Below are 15798 nucleotides of genomic sequence, written 5' to 3'. Positions count from 1 at the left end.
GTGGCCCACGGCGAAGACGCCTTCCCCGCCTCCAGGCGGAGGGGGTCTGAGTTCCCCCGAGGCCCCCCGCAGTGGAAGAGGTGAAAGGGTACGGGACGGAGGGCGGAGACTCGTGGGCGGGGCCTGGTCCGGGGAAGAACCAATAGGGAGGAAGCGCGGGGGGCGGGGCGGCAGGCGGAAGTGCGGCCGTCGGGGCTGCCGGGCGCCCGGCGCGGGCGTGTGCGGGCGCCCTTGGCTCGGGCCGCTGGCTGCGGCGGAGGTGTCCGGAGTGGCCGGGGCTGCGCAGGCTGCTGCGGGCCCGGGGCCGGCCTAGGGCGCAGACTCGCGGCGGGACCCTCCCGCGAGGCCGCAGGGGCGGTCAGTGTCACACGAGCGGAAGCGCGCCGCTGCTCGGACCGCAGCCCCGCGCGGCGGACGAGCGCGGCGTCTCGGAGACCCCGTCCGCGGCCGGACCCTTGGGCTCAGGGCTTCCGTTCTTCTGGGCCGCGGCGCTACCCGCCCGCTGCCACCCAGCGTTTTTGCTCTTCGTTTGGTTTGGGTCCGTCGCCACGAAAAGCGTTTGTGTTGTGTTTCTTTTGTTTTTGATTTTTATTGAAACGCCGCGAGACAGCCGGTTCCAAGGCCGTTCGTGATTGGGCTTCACTTTCATGTTTCAGCCCGTCCGTTCCCCGTGCACGTTTGCCGCCACCAGTGTCCGCAGTCTGAGGGTCCCTCGTTCCTACCGTCCTGGGCGGCAGCCTCTGGTCCCCCAGAGTCCTGGGACTGGAGCCCACGGTCTCCTCGAGACAGAGGTTGGAACCGGGTCGGAGCCTGTGATCTCCCCAAGATCCGGGGCTTTCTCGGGTTCCATCTGTCAGCAGCAGACCTCGTTTTTGTTCTTTGTTTGGTTTTTGGTCCGTCGCCACGAAAAGCGTTTGTGTGTTTGGATGAACGTTTAGTGTGAGCGCCTGCAGGAAGCCAGGCTATGGGACATTCTCCCCCCCAGTGGCCTGGGGGAGTGACTAGCTTGGACCCTGGACCGAAAGGAAGCAGGGCTTCAGATGGAGGACAGAGGGGCTGTGGGCCACAAGGTGGGCCTGACTTGCATCTCAGCAGGAGAAACTAAGGTCGGAAGGGACATCTGAGTTTGGTGGGGGCGTTTGCATCCAAACAGGATGGTGTCAGAAGTGACTGGCCCTTCTGTGAGGGAGAAATACTGGGGTGACCTGTGAAATTGACTCAGTCATTGGAGATGCCATGGTGGGGTCAGAAACGCCTCAGAGCAGTATGGTTGCTGAGGAGGCTGAAGCTGAGACGTGCTGGGGCTCAGATAGCCACACGTGTCTGAGGATTTCTATAAAAATTCAAACCTACAGCCTCTGCTTCTCCTAGCCATCACCTCAGCAAGTCACTCTATCACCCCCACTTTCATCTGCAAAATGGGGCCCATATTGTGAGATTGATTTATTTTGCTTTTCTTTTTGGGGAATCACACCCGGCGATGCACAGGGGTTATTCCTGGCTCTGCACTCAGAAATTACTCCTGGCGGTGCTCAGGGGACTATATGGGATGTTGGAAATTGAACCCGGGTTGGCTTTGTGTAAGGAAACGTCCTACCTGCTGTGCTATCACTCCAGCCTCCATATTGTAAGATTTAAAAGATACAGATAGTGGCGCGGGGCTCGGGGAGATATTACAGTGGGCAGGGACATGGCCAACTTGGGTTTGATGCCCAGCACCCCATAGGGTCCCCCAAGCTCTGCCAAAAGCCCTGAACACAGCCGAAGTGGGGAGAGTCTGAAAGGGCCGAGTTCAGGCTTTGCCCCTGCTCTGCTTGGTCCCTGCTCTCCCCAGGAGCGAGTCTCAGGCACAGAGACAAGAGAGGACCGACCCAGAGCAAGGCCGTGTGTTGTCCCCACTACAAGATACAAGTGTCCGTGCCCTTCAGGGGCTCTGAGGATACGCTGACACCGCGGCAAGATCGCTGGTCGCGGTCGCGTTGGAGCTGCGTGTGTCCCTGGGCGCACTCTCTGGTGGCCTGGCCCTGGGTCCTGCCGACGGTCTCACCTTTCCCTGAGCAGAGGCCTGCCATGTTCCCCCGCGTGGCGGTTCCCAGAACTGCAGGGAAGGAAGCTGGGGAGTTCCCCCGCGGAGGCCCATTCAGCTGCTGCTCTGGGGAATCTGCTCCCTGCATCATGTCAGGGTGTCCCAAGCCGGTCCTAGCCCCTCCCAAGTCTGCCCGCAGACTCAGGCGTGGGCTGTGCAGGCCTGGGCAAGGTGGAGGCACAGAGGGCAAGCTGAGGGGTACGGCCCCAGGAGACCCGTGGCAGCCTGTGTCTGCAGGCCTGCTCAGAGCTGGGCATCACAGGGCCACGGCTGGCGGGAGTGCTGGGCCGGCCAGCCACAGTATCTTCCCGAGGCCACGCAGGCCTTTGCATGTTTCCCCCTCCTGATCCCAGCTTCCAGGGCCTGCGGTCACAGTCCGTTGAGACACTTTCCTTCCCACCTAAACCGACTCAGATCCCTCTGGGAGACAGAGAGATCAGCACGGTTCTGGGTCTCGCCCTGCATGCGGCCGACTCCATTCTACCCTCATTCCCTCGTTTCCCAGAGTGGCACCAGGGGCCCAGCTGCACCACATCCTCAGGCTCTTGCACTGACCCAGTGGCCCAGTTGGAGCGAAACCGCTGTTAGGGGCCCTGAGCCATCTGAGCACTGTTTGGGAGCACCCACAAAAGGTCTGGGTGGGACCTAGGCAGTGGAGAGGATTCTTGTGTTTTGTTTTGGGACCACACCCAGCAGTGTTCAAGGCTGACTCCTGGCTCTGTGCTCAGGGACCACTCCTGTCGGGATCAAGGGACTGCATGGGGTGCTGGGGATTGAACCCAGCGGGCCACGCACAAGGCCAAGGCCCTGCCCATTGTGCTATCCAGCCTCCAAAATTCTTTTATTTGTTGTTTTTGTTTCCTTATTTTTTGGGCCACACCTGGACTCAGGGCTATTTCTCGCCTCTGTGTTCAGGGGTCACTCCTGGCGGAGTCCGGACCCTATGGGGGGCCAGGGATTGGGTCATCCTTGTGCACGGCAGTGCCTTCACCCTGCCCGATCTCTCTGACAGAGAATTTTTCTGGAGCGTGACCCCAGGGCTTCCAATCAGCCGCAGCTGGGGGTGGCTGGGACGAATCAGCAAAGGCTCGGTGGGGTCCCCGCAGGAGAGGTTCCCTGGTGCGCAGTCCTGCGGGCTGCTCCAGGAAGAGTCAGCTCCCCACTGCAGGTAGGAGGAGGGGGCACCAGGAGATGTCAGAGGTCCCCCAGCCAGCTCCTTAACCAGGGGGACCCAAGACCTGAACCCCCAAGTCTGACCCAAGCCACCGTACCTCAGATCACAGAAGGTCAGTGTCACACAACTGACGGGGGCGGGAGTCCCCATAGCTCCGCTCTGGGTCCCAGCTCTTTCCTGCTCACGGTATTCTTCCCCAGGTGGTGCCTACCAGCACGGGATGGAGCCATGACAGCGGCACCCCAAACTGAAGAAGGGCAGATGGGGGAGAAGGAGGGCACCACGGCAGCCTGTTCTGTTGCCTCATACGTGGCTGGCACACATAGCCGCAAAGGAGGCTGAGGAAAGTGGCACTCACCCGCTGGGGCCCGCACCCCCCACTCACGGCACCCCCACCCCCACGCCACCCATTCCTACTGGGCACCTGAGTCGGGTCTGTGGTGGCGGCTGGCCCGCGTGGCAGAGGGCAGCAGTGTTGCTGGGCGCACTCTTTGCCCAGGAAAACACAGGCCTGCTGCCTGCAGACCCAGCAGCTTCACAGATGGGCCAGAAGCATCGTGAGTACAAAGCAAGCGCACTGCAACCTAGATGCCGCTTCCTGAAACCAAACCTGAAAAAAATGGGGTGTGAGAAATACCCGTCATGTTTCAAAAGAACGCTTTGGGCTCTGGACACTATGTGCTATGGGCATCGTGGATGGAATGTTACCACGAGTCTGCCTCCTTCCCCCTTCCTTTCTTCCCTCCTTCCTTCCTGATGCCTTCCTCCCTACTCCCTCTTTCCTTCCCTCCTCCCTACTCCCTCCTTCCTTCCCTCCTTCCTTCCCTCCTCCCTTCCCTCCTTCCTTCAGCCCAGTGCAGGTGGTTCCCCTCTTGTCCATCCCCCTTCCCATCTCTGAAGTGGGGGCCTGCAGGCCTTCGGAGGCCGTTTGAACATAGCAGAAACAGTGACTCTGCATCCACACACACAGCTGTGCACCTTTTGCGGGGACCCTGTCTGCCCAGGAAGATAGATGGTGCTTTGGTTCAGCTTTCATCTTCCCTAGAATGCAAATTTGGGACCAGAGAGATCGTCCAGGGCTTATGGCACTTGCCTTGCACACAGCTGACCCAGGTTCTATCCCTGACACCCCAAGCACTGCCAGGAGTGATCCCTGAGTGCAGAGGCAGAAGTAAGGCCCGAGTATCCCCAGGTATGGCTCCAAACACAAAGAACCAGAACAAATGAATCCAACCCCCCTATGCAGACATGTCGTTGGAAAACGCTGATCCACGCATGGTTGATCAGAGACAACGTGAGAGTCTCCCAGCTGTCAGGACTTTCTGCTATGAACTGCATCCACCGAGCAAACCCTCTGCCAGAAGGTGGGGCTGGACCCATGCCTGCAGCTGTGTGCTCTTGGCAAGTTCCAGAAGCTCTTGAAATCTGCCCGTGGGGGTCACCATGGCAGAGAGAGTTGTCACCCCTTGCTGAGAGCACGTGGCCGTCCTGAGAGCAGGGGCCAAGGCCGTGGTACCTGGGGAGAAGGGCGGCACTTCGGGCACTCTGTGCGATGCCTGGGATTGGATGTGGCGTGGCTGCTGGCACGGCAACACCCTTCCAGCCCTTGAGCCTTCCCAGGGCCCACCAAGGGCAACCGTCCACTTGCGCTGCTCCCCAGCCACCCCCCGCTCACGATAGGACTCCGGGGGCCTGGGGGTCTGGCAGGAGTCCTTTGGGGTCTGCCTGTGGGACTCAGTGACATGCTCCCAGTTGATGGCCCTGTGGAGGCCGCAACGGCCTTCAGCCTCTGCCACTCGTTGGTCTTTAATGTGGGAGGCCGGGGGAAGCGGTGCAGGAGGAGGGGAGCCTGTCCGCCTGGCAGGGGGCTCTGTCAAGCTCAGGTTCCTGAGGAGAAGGCTGTCTCCTGGCTTGGAAGCTGTTCGCCGTCCCCCCATCCCTGTGACTCAGATGCAGAGAGGTGGGGACATGGAGTAGCCAGTGGCACACGGACCACACCCACACCCACACCACCAGCTCTGGAGATCCTAGAGGTGTGTGGGAACAGTTCATCTGGGGACAGTCCACACTGGGGACAAGCCATCTGGGGGCAGTCCAACTGTGGACAGTCCACACTGGGGAAAGCTCATTGGGGGCAGCCCATCTGGGGACAGTCCACACTGGGGACAGCCCATCTGGGGATGGTCCATCTGTAGACAGCTCACTCTGGTGTCACCAAGCTGGCTGGGGCGCTGTGTAGCCCCACTCCAGGTGTGGACGCCGTGGTGGCCATGGGGGGCGGAGGGGATGGGAACGGGCCTCAGATCCTGGGGCTCACTAATGCCCCAGCCCCTCGCCACCTGAGTTCTCCTTGGAGACTTGGCCAGGTTCGGTGGGTTCCCAGGCCCGGCGCAGCCCTGATTCTGAGGAGGGTGGGGAGCTGCACGTCCCCCCACTGAGGCAAGACTCCCCAGGGTTTCCTGTCAGCCCCCCACCCCTCTGGGGACTCACTCCCCACCTGCCTGCTGCCCAGCATTGCCGACTCGACCCTGGACCCTCAGTCCAGCAGGGCTCTGGCAGCGCCACAGCCTTGGGGCTGAGCAGGACCTGCATGTCAGCGGGAGCAGTCCCAGACCCTTGAGCACTGTTTGGGAGGTCACCAGCCCCCCAACAAAGCTGCAGCGGACCCGCCTGTCTGTGGGCCTCCGAGTCCAGCCAGCTGTACCGTTGCCCTAGGCATCACAGACACGCAGCTGTGTGGCCCTGCGATCACGCCCGGACACCCCCAGCCCTGCCAGCAGAGGACGGGCCCACGCCAGTGACAGGCACAGGCCTGCAGTGAGGGGAGGATCTGAGCCCCCGTCTCCCCTTCCTTGCCAAGGCAGTAGGCACCTGAGCACAGAGCAGAGAGCGGGGGGGGGGGGGGGCACCGGAGCAAGGCCAAGGTCACAGAGACCCAAAACAGTGGCCCCAGATGCCCCACTGCCCTTTTCTCCCATTGTGAACCTCATCAGGGCGACATGGGGCAGCCATGCGTGGGGGGCTCCAGGGATTCCCCACTCCCTCTCTCCTTGACTCTGTGCTCCCTGCGGCACATCCAGGCAAGATTCAGCCTGCGAGGCAGGGCCCTGCACCCCCAGGAAGAGCCCCTGCCTGCACAGGGTGTGGTTATGGTGGGGGAGGTGGGATGCCAGTGACCTTGCAGGGTGCAAGTAGTGGGGTGCACATAGAACAGAGGCCTGTGAAGGAGCCTCTCTGTGTGTGAGGGTGTATTGTGTGAGTGTAACTGTGTGTGTCTTAGTGTGAGTGCATGCATGTGAAATGTGTTGGTATGAGTATGTACGAGCCTGAAAGAATGTTTGAGTGTGTGTGTGTGAGTGTATGAGAATGGTTTTGAGTGTATGTGTGTGTGTGAGCATGTGAGAATGGTTGAGTGTGTGAGTGTAACTGTATGTGTCTCATGTGAATGTGTGAGAGTATGTTTGAGAATGTGTGTATGTGTGTGTGCTGGAAGGAGTGGGGGAGGGACAGGAGCTGCAGGGGAGCAACAAGATGGAAGAGGAGGGTGGGGGAGCGCCTGGGGGTAGCATTTGGCACCCACAGGCTGTGAGAGTTTTCTGGGGTGTCTCCAGCAGGTCTGCCTTCCCTCCATCTGCTCACCTCCTCCTTCCGGACCCGGGGCCAGAAATGGGGCCTTCTGGAGACTAAGATGAAACCAGCTTTCCCGGTTCCCTGCAGCCTGGAGCCTGGCGTGTATTAGGGAGGGGAGAATGAGCTCTAGTGACTATGTATGCGTGTGTGTGTGCTCATGTGTGTATATACATGTGTGTGCGTGTGCATACATGTGCGTATGCATGTGTATACGTGTGCATGTGTATGCGTTGTGCACATGTGTGTATTTGCATGTGTGTGCTTGTGTATGCATGTGTATAAGTGTGCGTGTGTATGAATGTGTATATGTGTGTATTTGTGTGTGTGCGTGTGTGTATGTGTGCGTGTGTATGCATTTGTGTGTGTGTGTGTGTGTGTGTGTGTGTGTGTGTGTATGCAGTCAGATCCCTGCCTGCTTCTCCAGCTGTGTGCCTTAGGGCAGGTCACTGAACTTCTCTGAGCCCAGTAGCCACTCTAAGGCTGGGGTGCTGCTCGCCCAGATAGTGCCACACCTTGGGAGATAGTCAGAGCAGGCAGGCATGGCCTGGAGTCCCCAGGAGGCTGGCAGCCAGGACACCCGCACTCAGAATAGCACAGGACGCTCCTCAGGCCTGGGCAGCTGACTGTACGGGAGCCCCCTAACAGGATGAAGGTGGACTGGCCTACTGTCACTGCAGTTCCAGAACCCCGTGTGTCAGCTGGCTCTGCCCTGCGTCCTCTTCACGGGCAAGGCTCTGACTTCAACCTCTGGTCCCCCCCCCCCCCCTTACCCCTGGAGCAGCACAGCCATCGCAGGCCCAGTGCCCACACCTCCTCCTCAGGCCCTGCTGCCTGCAACTCCTCACTCTCCAGGGCTCCCCAGGAGCCCAGGCAAAGGTGTGGCCTGGCCCACCTCCTCTGGAACTCTGGCTCCTGCCTCAGCCCCCTCTGGGCTCCTTGGACCCTCAGAGACTGGCCTGCGGGCCCTTGTGGGGTGGGCGTGTCTGTAAGCGACCTCTGCTATTTGGAGTGTTAATCATTAATGGGCTTGGCCCCCTCTAGTTCCCTAAGCCCTCCTCTGTCTCTGTAGTGGAGTGGGGGTGCAGGGTGGGGAATTTCCGAAGGACCCCACCTGTTCCTCAGAACCTGGACCCGAGGTGACAACTTGGGGACACTCAGAACTCTGGGGCTGGTGAGGAGGCTCAGTCGTGTGGAGGGGCGTTTCCTTGGCTCGGATTCTCCCGCCCACGAGCCTTACCTCCTGGCGAGATTGATTTCCAGGTGATGTTTCTTTGTCGCTACTGTATGCTAAACGATTTTAAAAGGATGGAGGTTTTCTGTCTGTTGTTGGCGCCGAGGAATGTAGCTGCTGTTTCTCTAGTCCCCAAACCTTTCTGAATTCTCTTCATACTCCTGGGAGTTTGATTTTAGCTCTGCCGGGCTTCCTCCGTCGAGGCGATGTTTGTGAGCTGTGAGAGCTGGCTGTTCCATTCTCAAACTGCTCTTCCTTTTCCTTTCCTTTTTTGGGGGTCACACCCAGCAATGCTCAGGGGTTCCTCCTGGCTCTGCACTCAAGAATTAGTCCTGGCGGTGCTTGGGGAACCATATGGATGCCGGGGAACGAACCCGGGTCATCTGCCCTCCCCACCGTGCTGTCGCTCCTGCGCGAGCCCTTCCTTTTCCGTGTGTGGGCTGAAATCGCCGAGGGATCTGGAGCCTGGAGCTCGGACTCTCCCTCTCGGTGCCTGTCACAAGCTTTCCAGCAGAGGGCAAGCTCAATCTCCAGTACTCACTATGGATCCCCGAAACTTGCCGAGAACACTGGGTGTGGCCCCCACGCAAAACAACAGGAAAGAACTCTCCCTTCCAGGCATCTATCACCGATGTGTGCGGTGGATGTGCCAAGTCACTAAGAAATCTGAGTCCTGGCTAAGTGGAAGGCCTTGTTGTTTCCTTTCAGCGCTGTGAATCGTTTTCTGCCTGTTTTCTGCCCGTTTTCTGCCCTAATGAGATACCCTGTTTCCTCTCCTCTGACAGCAGCGGAGCACACCTGTGGATTTCTCAGTGTCTGGAGGACGTTCCAGACCCCTCCGTGGGGCGATGCGTTCCCCTTTTACTCTGACATTTGCTTTGTGTTGCATGGTGGACCCAACCTGCGAATATCTTGTTAGGAGTTTTTTCGACTCTGTGTAAAGTGAGGACTTTGGGTTTTTTTCCCCCCTTTCTGCTGTAGTCTGTTTGCCCTCAGTGTTCGCCTGGGCTCCCAGATGGGAGAATGTGGTCAAGCCTGGAATGTTCTGTCCCTTCAGCGTTTAATGCCATGTGAGTGAGAGCTTTCTTTGTGAGAAACTGACAGGGCCGCGTTCCCCCCCCCCCCACTGTACCCCCCTTCTGCTTTGCTTCCTGTCTGTGTGCGCCCGCCCCCGCGCCCTGCCCCAGCGGCTGCCCTAATCTTGTGCCAGGCTCTCATTTACATGATTTGCACCAGTGCCCTATTGGAGCATCCTGGAGGCCATCTGGACCCGGCTCCACAAATGCTGGCTTAGTGACTCTTGTTTCAGTTTGGGGATCTGGAAAATTTTTATTTCTTTCTTAGTTCAATTATTAGTGCTATTTTTAGGAGTTTGCCTTTGATTTCAAATTCAAAAAGTACCGTCACCGAGAGTCTCATCATATAACTTATTAACATTTAATCTTCAGTAAATCCACTTAATCTTTAGTAAATCTGGTTATATCCATTTTAATTTCAAATTATTTATGTATTCTCCCCCTACCCTGATTATTCTTGCCAGAGATCAGTATACATACTTCATTAGTTTTTCCAGAGAACAAACAGTGGATTTGTTGGTTATTTCTATCGTTCCTTTGTTCTCTGTTTCAGCCCCATATCATCTTCAATTTGGGGCGGCATTTATTCAATTATCTTTATATTTTAGCTCGCATTTGTATAATGAGCTTAGCTCATTCGTTCGTTTTCAGTCTTTATTTTCCAGTGTAAAATGTTTAGGCCACAGACTTCCCTCAGGCACACGACTCAGGGACCCGGGTGGGTCCTGTTCTCCTCGTTCCCCTCAGGACTCAGGAGGGGAGCATCATCTGTTTTTTCTTTCACCCTGGAAGCACTTTGGTTTCTGGAATTGAGAAAAGGTGCTGGGAACACAGGTAAATGCAGGTTTGTCCGTCCCAGAGGCCTCAGAGAGGATGGTTGAGCTCATTTTGCATTTCGGTCCTCTAAACACTGTGCTTGGGAAGGGGCCAGGCACAGAGCAATGCTGGGCGTCACTCAGGCATGTTACAGTCCATCCCTTTCTGCCCGCTGCGTGAGGAGGCACAGGGAAGGTGCTGGCACTTACATCCTGGGGCAGCAGCTCTGGGGTGAGGGTGGCGGGGCGCAGGGGGGACCCAGGGAGGCATCACGCAGTGGAGCCCAGTTGAATGAATGGCCCAGCAGTGGCCATGAGCACTCGAGATTGGGAGCATCCTTGGAGCCAACCCGAGTCTTCTAAGGCCTTGCCTGAATGGTGAGAAGGAGCGATCCTGGACTCAGTCTGAGCAAAGTGTGGAGGCTGGACCACGTCAAAAGCAGTTGAATATATGGAACACGGTGGCGGCTGGGGAAAGGGGCACTTGGCAGAGAGGCTCAGGGGAAGCCGCTTTCCCGTAAGGCACAAGATTTCCCCAGGGGCCCCAGGACAAGCTGGATCTCATGCCACGACTCAGAATGGTCTGACAGTGTGAGAACTAGCCAGGCAGGAGCCGCAGGGGCCCCGAGGTGCATGGGTGAGACCAGGGCAGGCACAGGCGCCCTGCAGGTCAACTGCAGCTCGTAGGAGCTCACAGCCTCGTCCTCACGTCACAAAGTGCCAAGCGTTGCAGGCGCTCTGCAGTTCCAGCACATCTGGGCAGCTTGTGGGGTCAAGCACAAGGGTCCCCGACGTCCAGGAGCTGAGAGCGTGAGGGATCAGGCTGAGGAGGCTCAGAGGCTGGCGTAGAGTGGGTGCCTGGAAGGAGGGTTCGGGTGTGCTATGTTTCCTTTCCTCTCGTTCCTCGCTTGCTTGCTTTTGGGGCCACACCCAACTGTGCTCAAGGGCTGCTCCCAACTCTGTGCTCAGGGGGGCCATGCGGTACTGAGGCTCAAACCTGGCCTCCCACATGCTGAGTCCGCACTCAGCCCACCGACTCATGTCTGGGGCTGTCTCCTTCCTGTTCCAGCATGGGCAGGGTCAAGCTGGATAGGATGGAGTTCCCAGGTCAGAACTGCCCTATGACCCAGGACTGGACTACCACTTCTGCCTGTTCAGCCTGTACCACTGGACATGCCTCTTGGGTGCCTGGGAGATCACCTAGGCCAAGGAGTCAAGCGCTGATGTCCAGTGTTGACCTTTGTGCCCACAAGAGCTGGGCTCAGGCCTTGGAGAGTTTGCTTCCGCTCTGTGGTTCTCAACTGCACACTTAGCGCTGGGCCCGACATACACTTGGGCCACGCTGGCCACTGAGCAGAGTCCAGGTGTGCGGGTGGGGAGACAGGAGGGCACCCAGGTCCTGTGAGGAGAAGCTGCCAGGGACAGGAGCACCCCTTCCCCAGGGGCCGTCACAGGGAGCCACTCCTGTCGGCTTCATGCCCAGCAGAGGAGGCAGTAGAACCGGGCAGCAGAGTGTGGCCGCACTGACCTCCACACACGCCAACGCCAGGCCCAGTCGTTAAGAAAAGAAAGGGCCAGGCCGAGTGACATCATGGTGGGAAGGCACGGCCCACCCAGGTTTGCCCCCCGACTCTGCCCCTCTTCAGACCCCCCGACCCCAACCCAGACGCCTCCCCCCAAGGGCCCTGGCTTGGCAGCAACTCGGGGTCACACAGGCCCGTCGCTGGCTGCAGGCCCCACTTTCGCTTGGGGCTTCCTGAGCATGAAACATGCTGATTCCTCCCGGCAGGACGGGCTTCTGGCAAGCTCGGGCCTGGCACCCAGGCCTGTCACCGCTGCCCGCAGCCTAGAGGGGGGCACTTAACACTTCGTAGCAGCCGTGTGCTCGGAGAGTAGGGACGCTCGCTAAGTGCGTGTCATCATTATTTCTATTCAGCGTCAGAGCAGAAGCACCTTCCCGAAGAGCTGATTTAGTTAGATGAGGCGTAAGTGCTACTTGAGCTGAATGCACGTTCCCCTCGCGAGGCGTCTGCCGGCCGTAAATCAAGAGAAGGGCTTTCAGATGGTCTAGTGGCCACGACCATGCTGTCCCTTTGCTCAGGCAGCCACTGACGGGCAGCCCGTGCCCGGTGCAGGCAGGGAACTCTTCCTGTGATGGGACTTCCAGACCCTCGTTCCTCATCCCTTCCCACTTCCCTTCATCACTCTTGTCCTCGCCCAGACACGTATGCCTGCCTGGTGTGGTGCTTGCAATCTGGTGCTCACACACCTCATGCTCAAACTTTGGTGCTCACAATCTGGTGCTGTGTTGCGCACATCTCTGGTGCTCACAGTCTTGGGGTTCACACATCTGGTGCTCACACATCTGGCACACATCCGGTGGTCACACATCTGGTGCTCAGTCTTGGTGCTCACACATTACAGTTCCCACCAGGGGTGGTGTGTCAGGTTGTGGCTCGTGCCACACCTCCCTGGAGACGATGTGCGATGGGATCTGACCCCAGCTGCAGGTGTGTGCAGGAATGGCTTGCAGTGCAGGGGGCAGATGCCAGGCGGCGAGGGCTGTGTGTGCGGGTCACCAAGATTGGGAGCTCACGACCACCCACTCACTGGGCAGGCGCTGCAGCCAGACCACCCAGGGTGTGGGCAGAGTGAGGCCTGGATCTCGATGGCGTAAGTGCGCTCACTCTCTGGATGGTCTCCAGACCCGGCCTGGCCACCCCTTTGCACTGTGCTTGGTCTTGGTCATGATGCTCAGTGTCCAGGAGTTCCGCGGGCAGCCACGCCCAGCACAGAGCCGCAGCAAGGGCCAGTGCTCACGTTTACTCGCTTTCCCGGTGTCCCACTTGGTTCCTGCTTACCTCATTGGGCCTTAGTGGATCTGGCAGGGGTGACCAGGGCCACCCCTGTGATGCCCTGGAGCTTCTAGGGTGCTGGGGTCCAGTTCAGTCTGGGTGGCTGTAAGCATGTACTATCCCATATCCCCGGCCTTCAAAGGAAGCTGCTGGACCTCCCTCGGGGGCAGACCCCAGATCCCAGAGCCTGAGCCCCCGCAGCCCCCGCCCAGCCCCGTCCTGTCTGTCCATGTCCCCGAGCCACTTCTGTGGCGACAGGGAGAACTCTGCCGTTTTATTCTGCGTTTGCTGGGAGGGGTCTAAGTCGAACATTTCCCTCTTGGCAGCTCTCGGGTACATTCGCACTTCCGTCTTTCTCTCTTGGTTCCACTGGAGTCGCCTCTCTGGGTTCCTTTGGAAATGTCAGAAATACATTTTGAAGAATCCGGTTAAACGCCCATCGCCCCCTCCTTTGAATTCTTCAACCCCTTGGTCAAAAACCAAGGCATTCTTTTTTTCCTTTTTTTTTTCTCTTGGGGGGGCCGTGCTTTGGTTCACACCTTATGGTGCTCAGGGGCTACTCCAGGATCTGTGCTCAGGGGCTCATGTGGTGCTGGCCTGGAACCTAGGCCCCTCCACGCAAAGGTCGCACCCAGCCCAGTGATCTGTCTTTCTGTCCGTTTTTTTAAATTTGTATCGAGTCTTAACAATTAGAAAGAATTTAGGCATTGTGACTTATAGCTCTGCCAGTAGTGATGTCCAGGCCTAGAGAGTCACCGCGCCACACCCGCCACCAGTGTCGGTGTCCCTCCTCCCGTCTTTAGGTCCCCTGACTCCTCCGCTAACAAACTCCATTCAATGCTTCTTTGCCGCATCCTCCCCAACTTTTTCTCCATGGTTGTCGCAGTTGCTGCTGTGCCCGCCAGGGGGAGCATATGCTCCCTTCCTGGTGCTCACTGTGGCTCCCACCTCAGGGCTCCCGCACACGCCCTGGCGCTCACGCTCCTGCTCTGGCCAGAGGTGTGCTCACGGGCCAGAGCAGTGCTTACGGGCTGCGTACCTGGCCTCAGGCTTCTTCATTCTGGCTCTTCTGCAGTTTTTTTTTCTGCAGTACTCAGTCACCTTGGCTCAAGCCCTGTTTGTGCTGCACACACACTCACATACTCACATGCACACACACACTCACACACATGCACACATACATTCACACAATCACACGCATACACAGCACACTCACAGCACACACATGCACACACACATGCACACAGCACACACACAACACACACATGTACATACACATGCACACACAGCACATACTCACACGCATACACACACTCATACATGTACACACATGCACGGATACCTACACACATGCATACACTTACACATACACACTCACACATACACACACGTATTTTCACACACAGTTATACATACACACTCACACACACATGTCACCATAGATCATAGACAACAGAGCTATGGGATTGTGCCAGGCACGTGTGAGGCACCAGGGATTTCAACTTATGACCGTAAACTGGCAAAGCAGGCACTCCCAGGCGCCCCATTCATCCTCTGGACACAGGGGTTTGCTTCTGTTTATTTCTAGATTCAATTATGTTCTACTGATCCCTTCTGTGATTGCCCCACATTCTTATGTGTTTGAGGCCTTTTGTTGGTTTGGGGCTACACCCAGTGGTGCTCAGGGCTTACTCCTGGCTCTGACCTCAGGGATCACTTCTGACAGGGCTGTGGGGACCTTTTGCGGAGTTGGGGATCCAGCCCGGGATGGTTGCATGCAAGTCTCTTGTATATTTAGAATCAGCCCCTCTTCTGTGTTTAAAATCAGGTAGTATAGGGCTTCAGAAGTTTTCTTTTCTTTCTTTCGGGTCACACCCAACGATGCACAGGGGTTACTCCTGGTTCATGCACTCAGGAATTGCTCCTGGCTGTGATCGGGGGACCATTTGGGATGCTGGGGATCGAACCTGGGTCAGGCCACGTTCAAGGCAAACGCCCTACCCGCTGTGCTATCACCCCAGCCCCTGAAGTTTACTTTTCTTTCTGAACACTCATTTTGCATAAAAATGTGGGGTCAAGTTTTCCCATTTCTGCAGAGAAGTCTGTGGCAGTTGGCTAGGATGAGCACACTGAATGGATGGATCGGTTGGTGGGGAGCTGCCGTTCAGACTGTCTGCATGTGGGATGTGTCTCCTTTATTTGGATCATGCCTATTTTTCTCAGCAGCGTCTGGCAGATGCCCACCGGAGCACACGTTTCTATTCAGTCACCCCTACGCATGTGATGATTCCTTTAGAGGCTGTAGCAGGATGACGGTAGCTTTCATTGGAATATCTTTAACATCTGGGTTTACGATGGAGTTTTGTACATTAATCTTGTCTTGCGCGGCCTCATTCCCCTTGTTCATGGCCCTGATCAGGTGTCTTTTGGGGACTGATGTTTGTGAATCAAGATAGCTCAGTTTGAATCTGTGCTATCTTAGCTGTAGACGACTCACTGTGCCTGACTGCCTGGTGCAGAATCCTGATTTGCTGTGGAATAGACGTGAGGAGCACACAAGTCTGTCACCCACCCCTGAACTCGGGAGCTCTCCCGCTTCCCCTCCAGTGAGTAGCAAGGAACACCCTTGGACGTTTTGTAGACTGTTTTTTTTGTTTGGTTTTGTTTTTTGTTTTTTAGTGGGAGGGCAACACCCAGTGGAGCTCAGGGGTTACTCCTGGCTCTACCCTCAGGGATCACTCCTGGGGGCTGGGAAAACTGTATGGGATGCCAGGACTGAACCCAGGACAGTCACGTGCGAGGCAAGAGCCCTACACGCGGTACTATCACTCCGACTCCTAGAGCTTCTTTATCAGATCGAAAACACGCCCTTCCATTTCCAGCTGGTGGAGGATTTCTGTTGTCAGCAGGCAGCTGTCTGATTGTCAAATG

At 57.4% G+C, this 15798-nt stretch overlaps 1 protein-coding gene across 3 annotated transcripts in view; it reads left to right on the top strand.

Moving 5' to 3' along the window:
• TBC1D14 (TBC1 domain family member 14) overlaps positions 1 to 15798 on the top strand; it is a 298797-nt gene that overhangs the window by 65861 nt on the left and 217138 nt on the right. The window lies entirely within an intron of this gene.

Source organism: Sorex fumeus, unplaced genomic scaffold (assembly GCF_029834395.1).
Source record: "Sorex fumeus unplaced genomic scaffold, SorFum_2.1 ptg000095l, whole genome shotgun sequence".
Lineage (NCBI taxonomy): Eukaryota > Metazoa > Chordata > Mammalia > Eulipotyphla > Soricidae > Sorex > Sorex fumeus.
The sequence above is the reverse complement of the archived record's forward strand: the minus strand, read 5'-3'. Positions and strand labels throughout refer to the sequence as shown.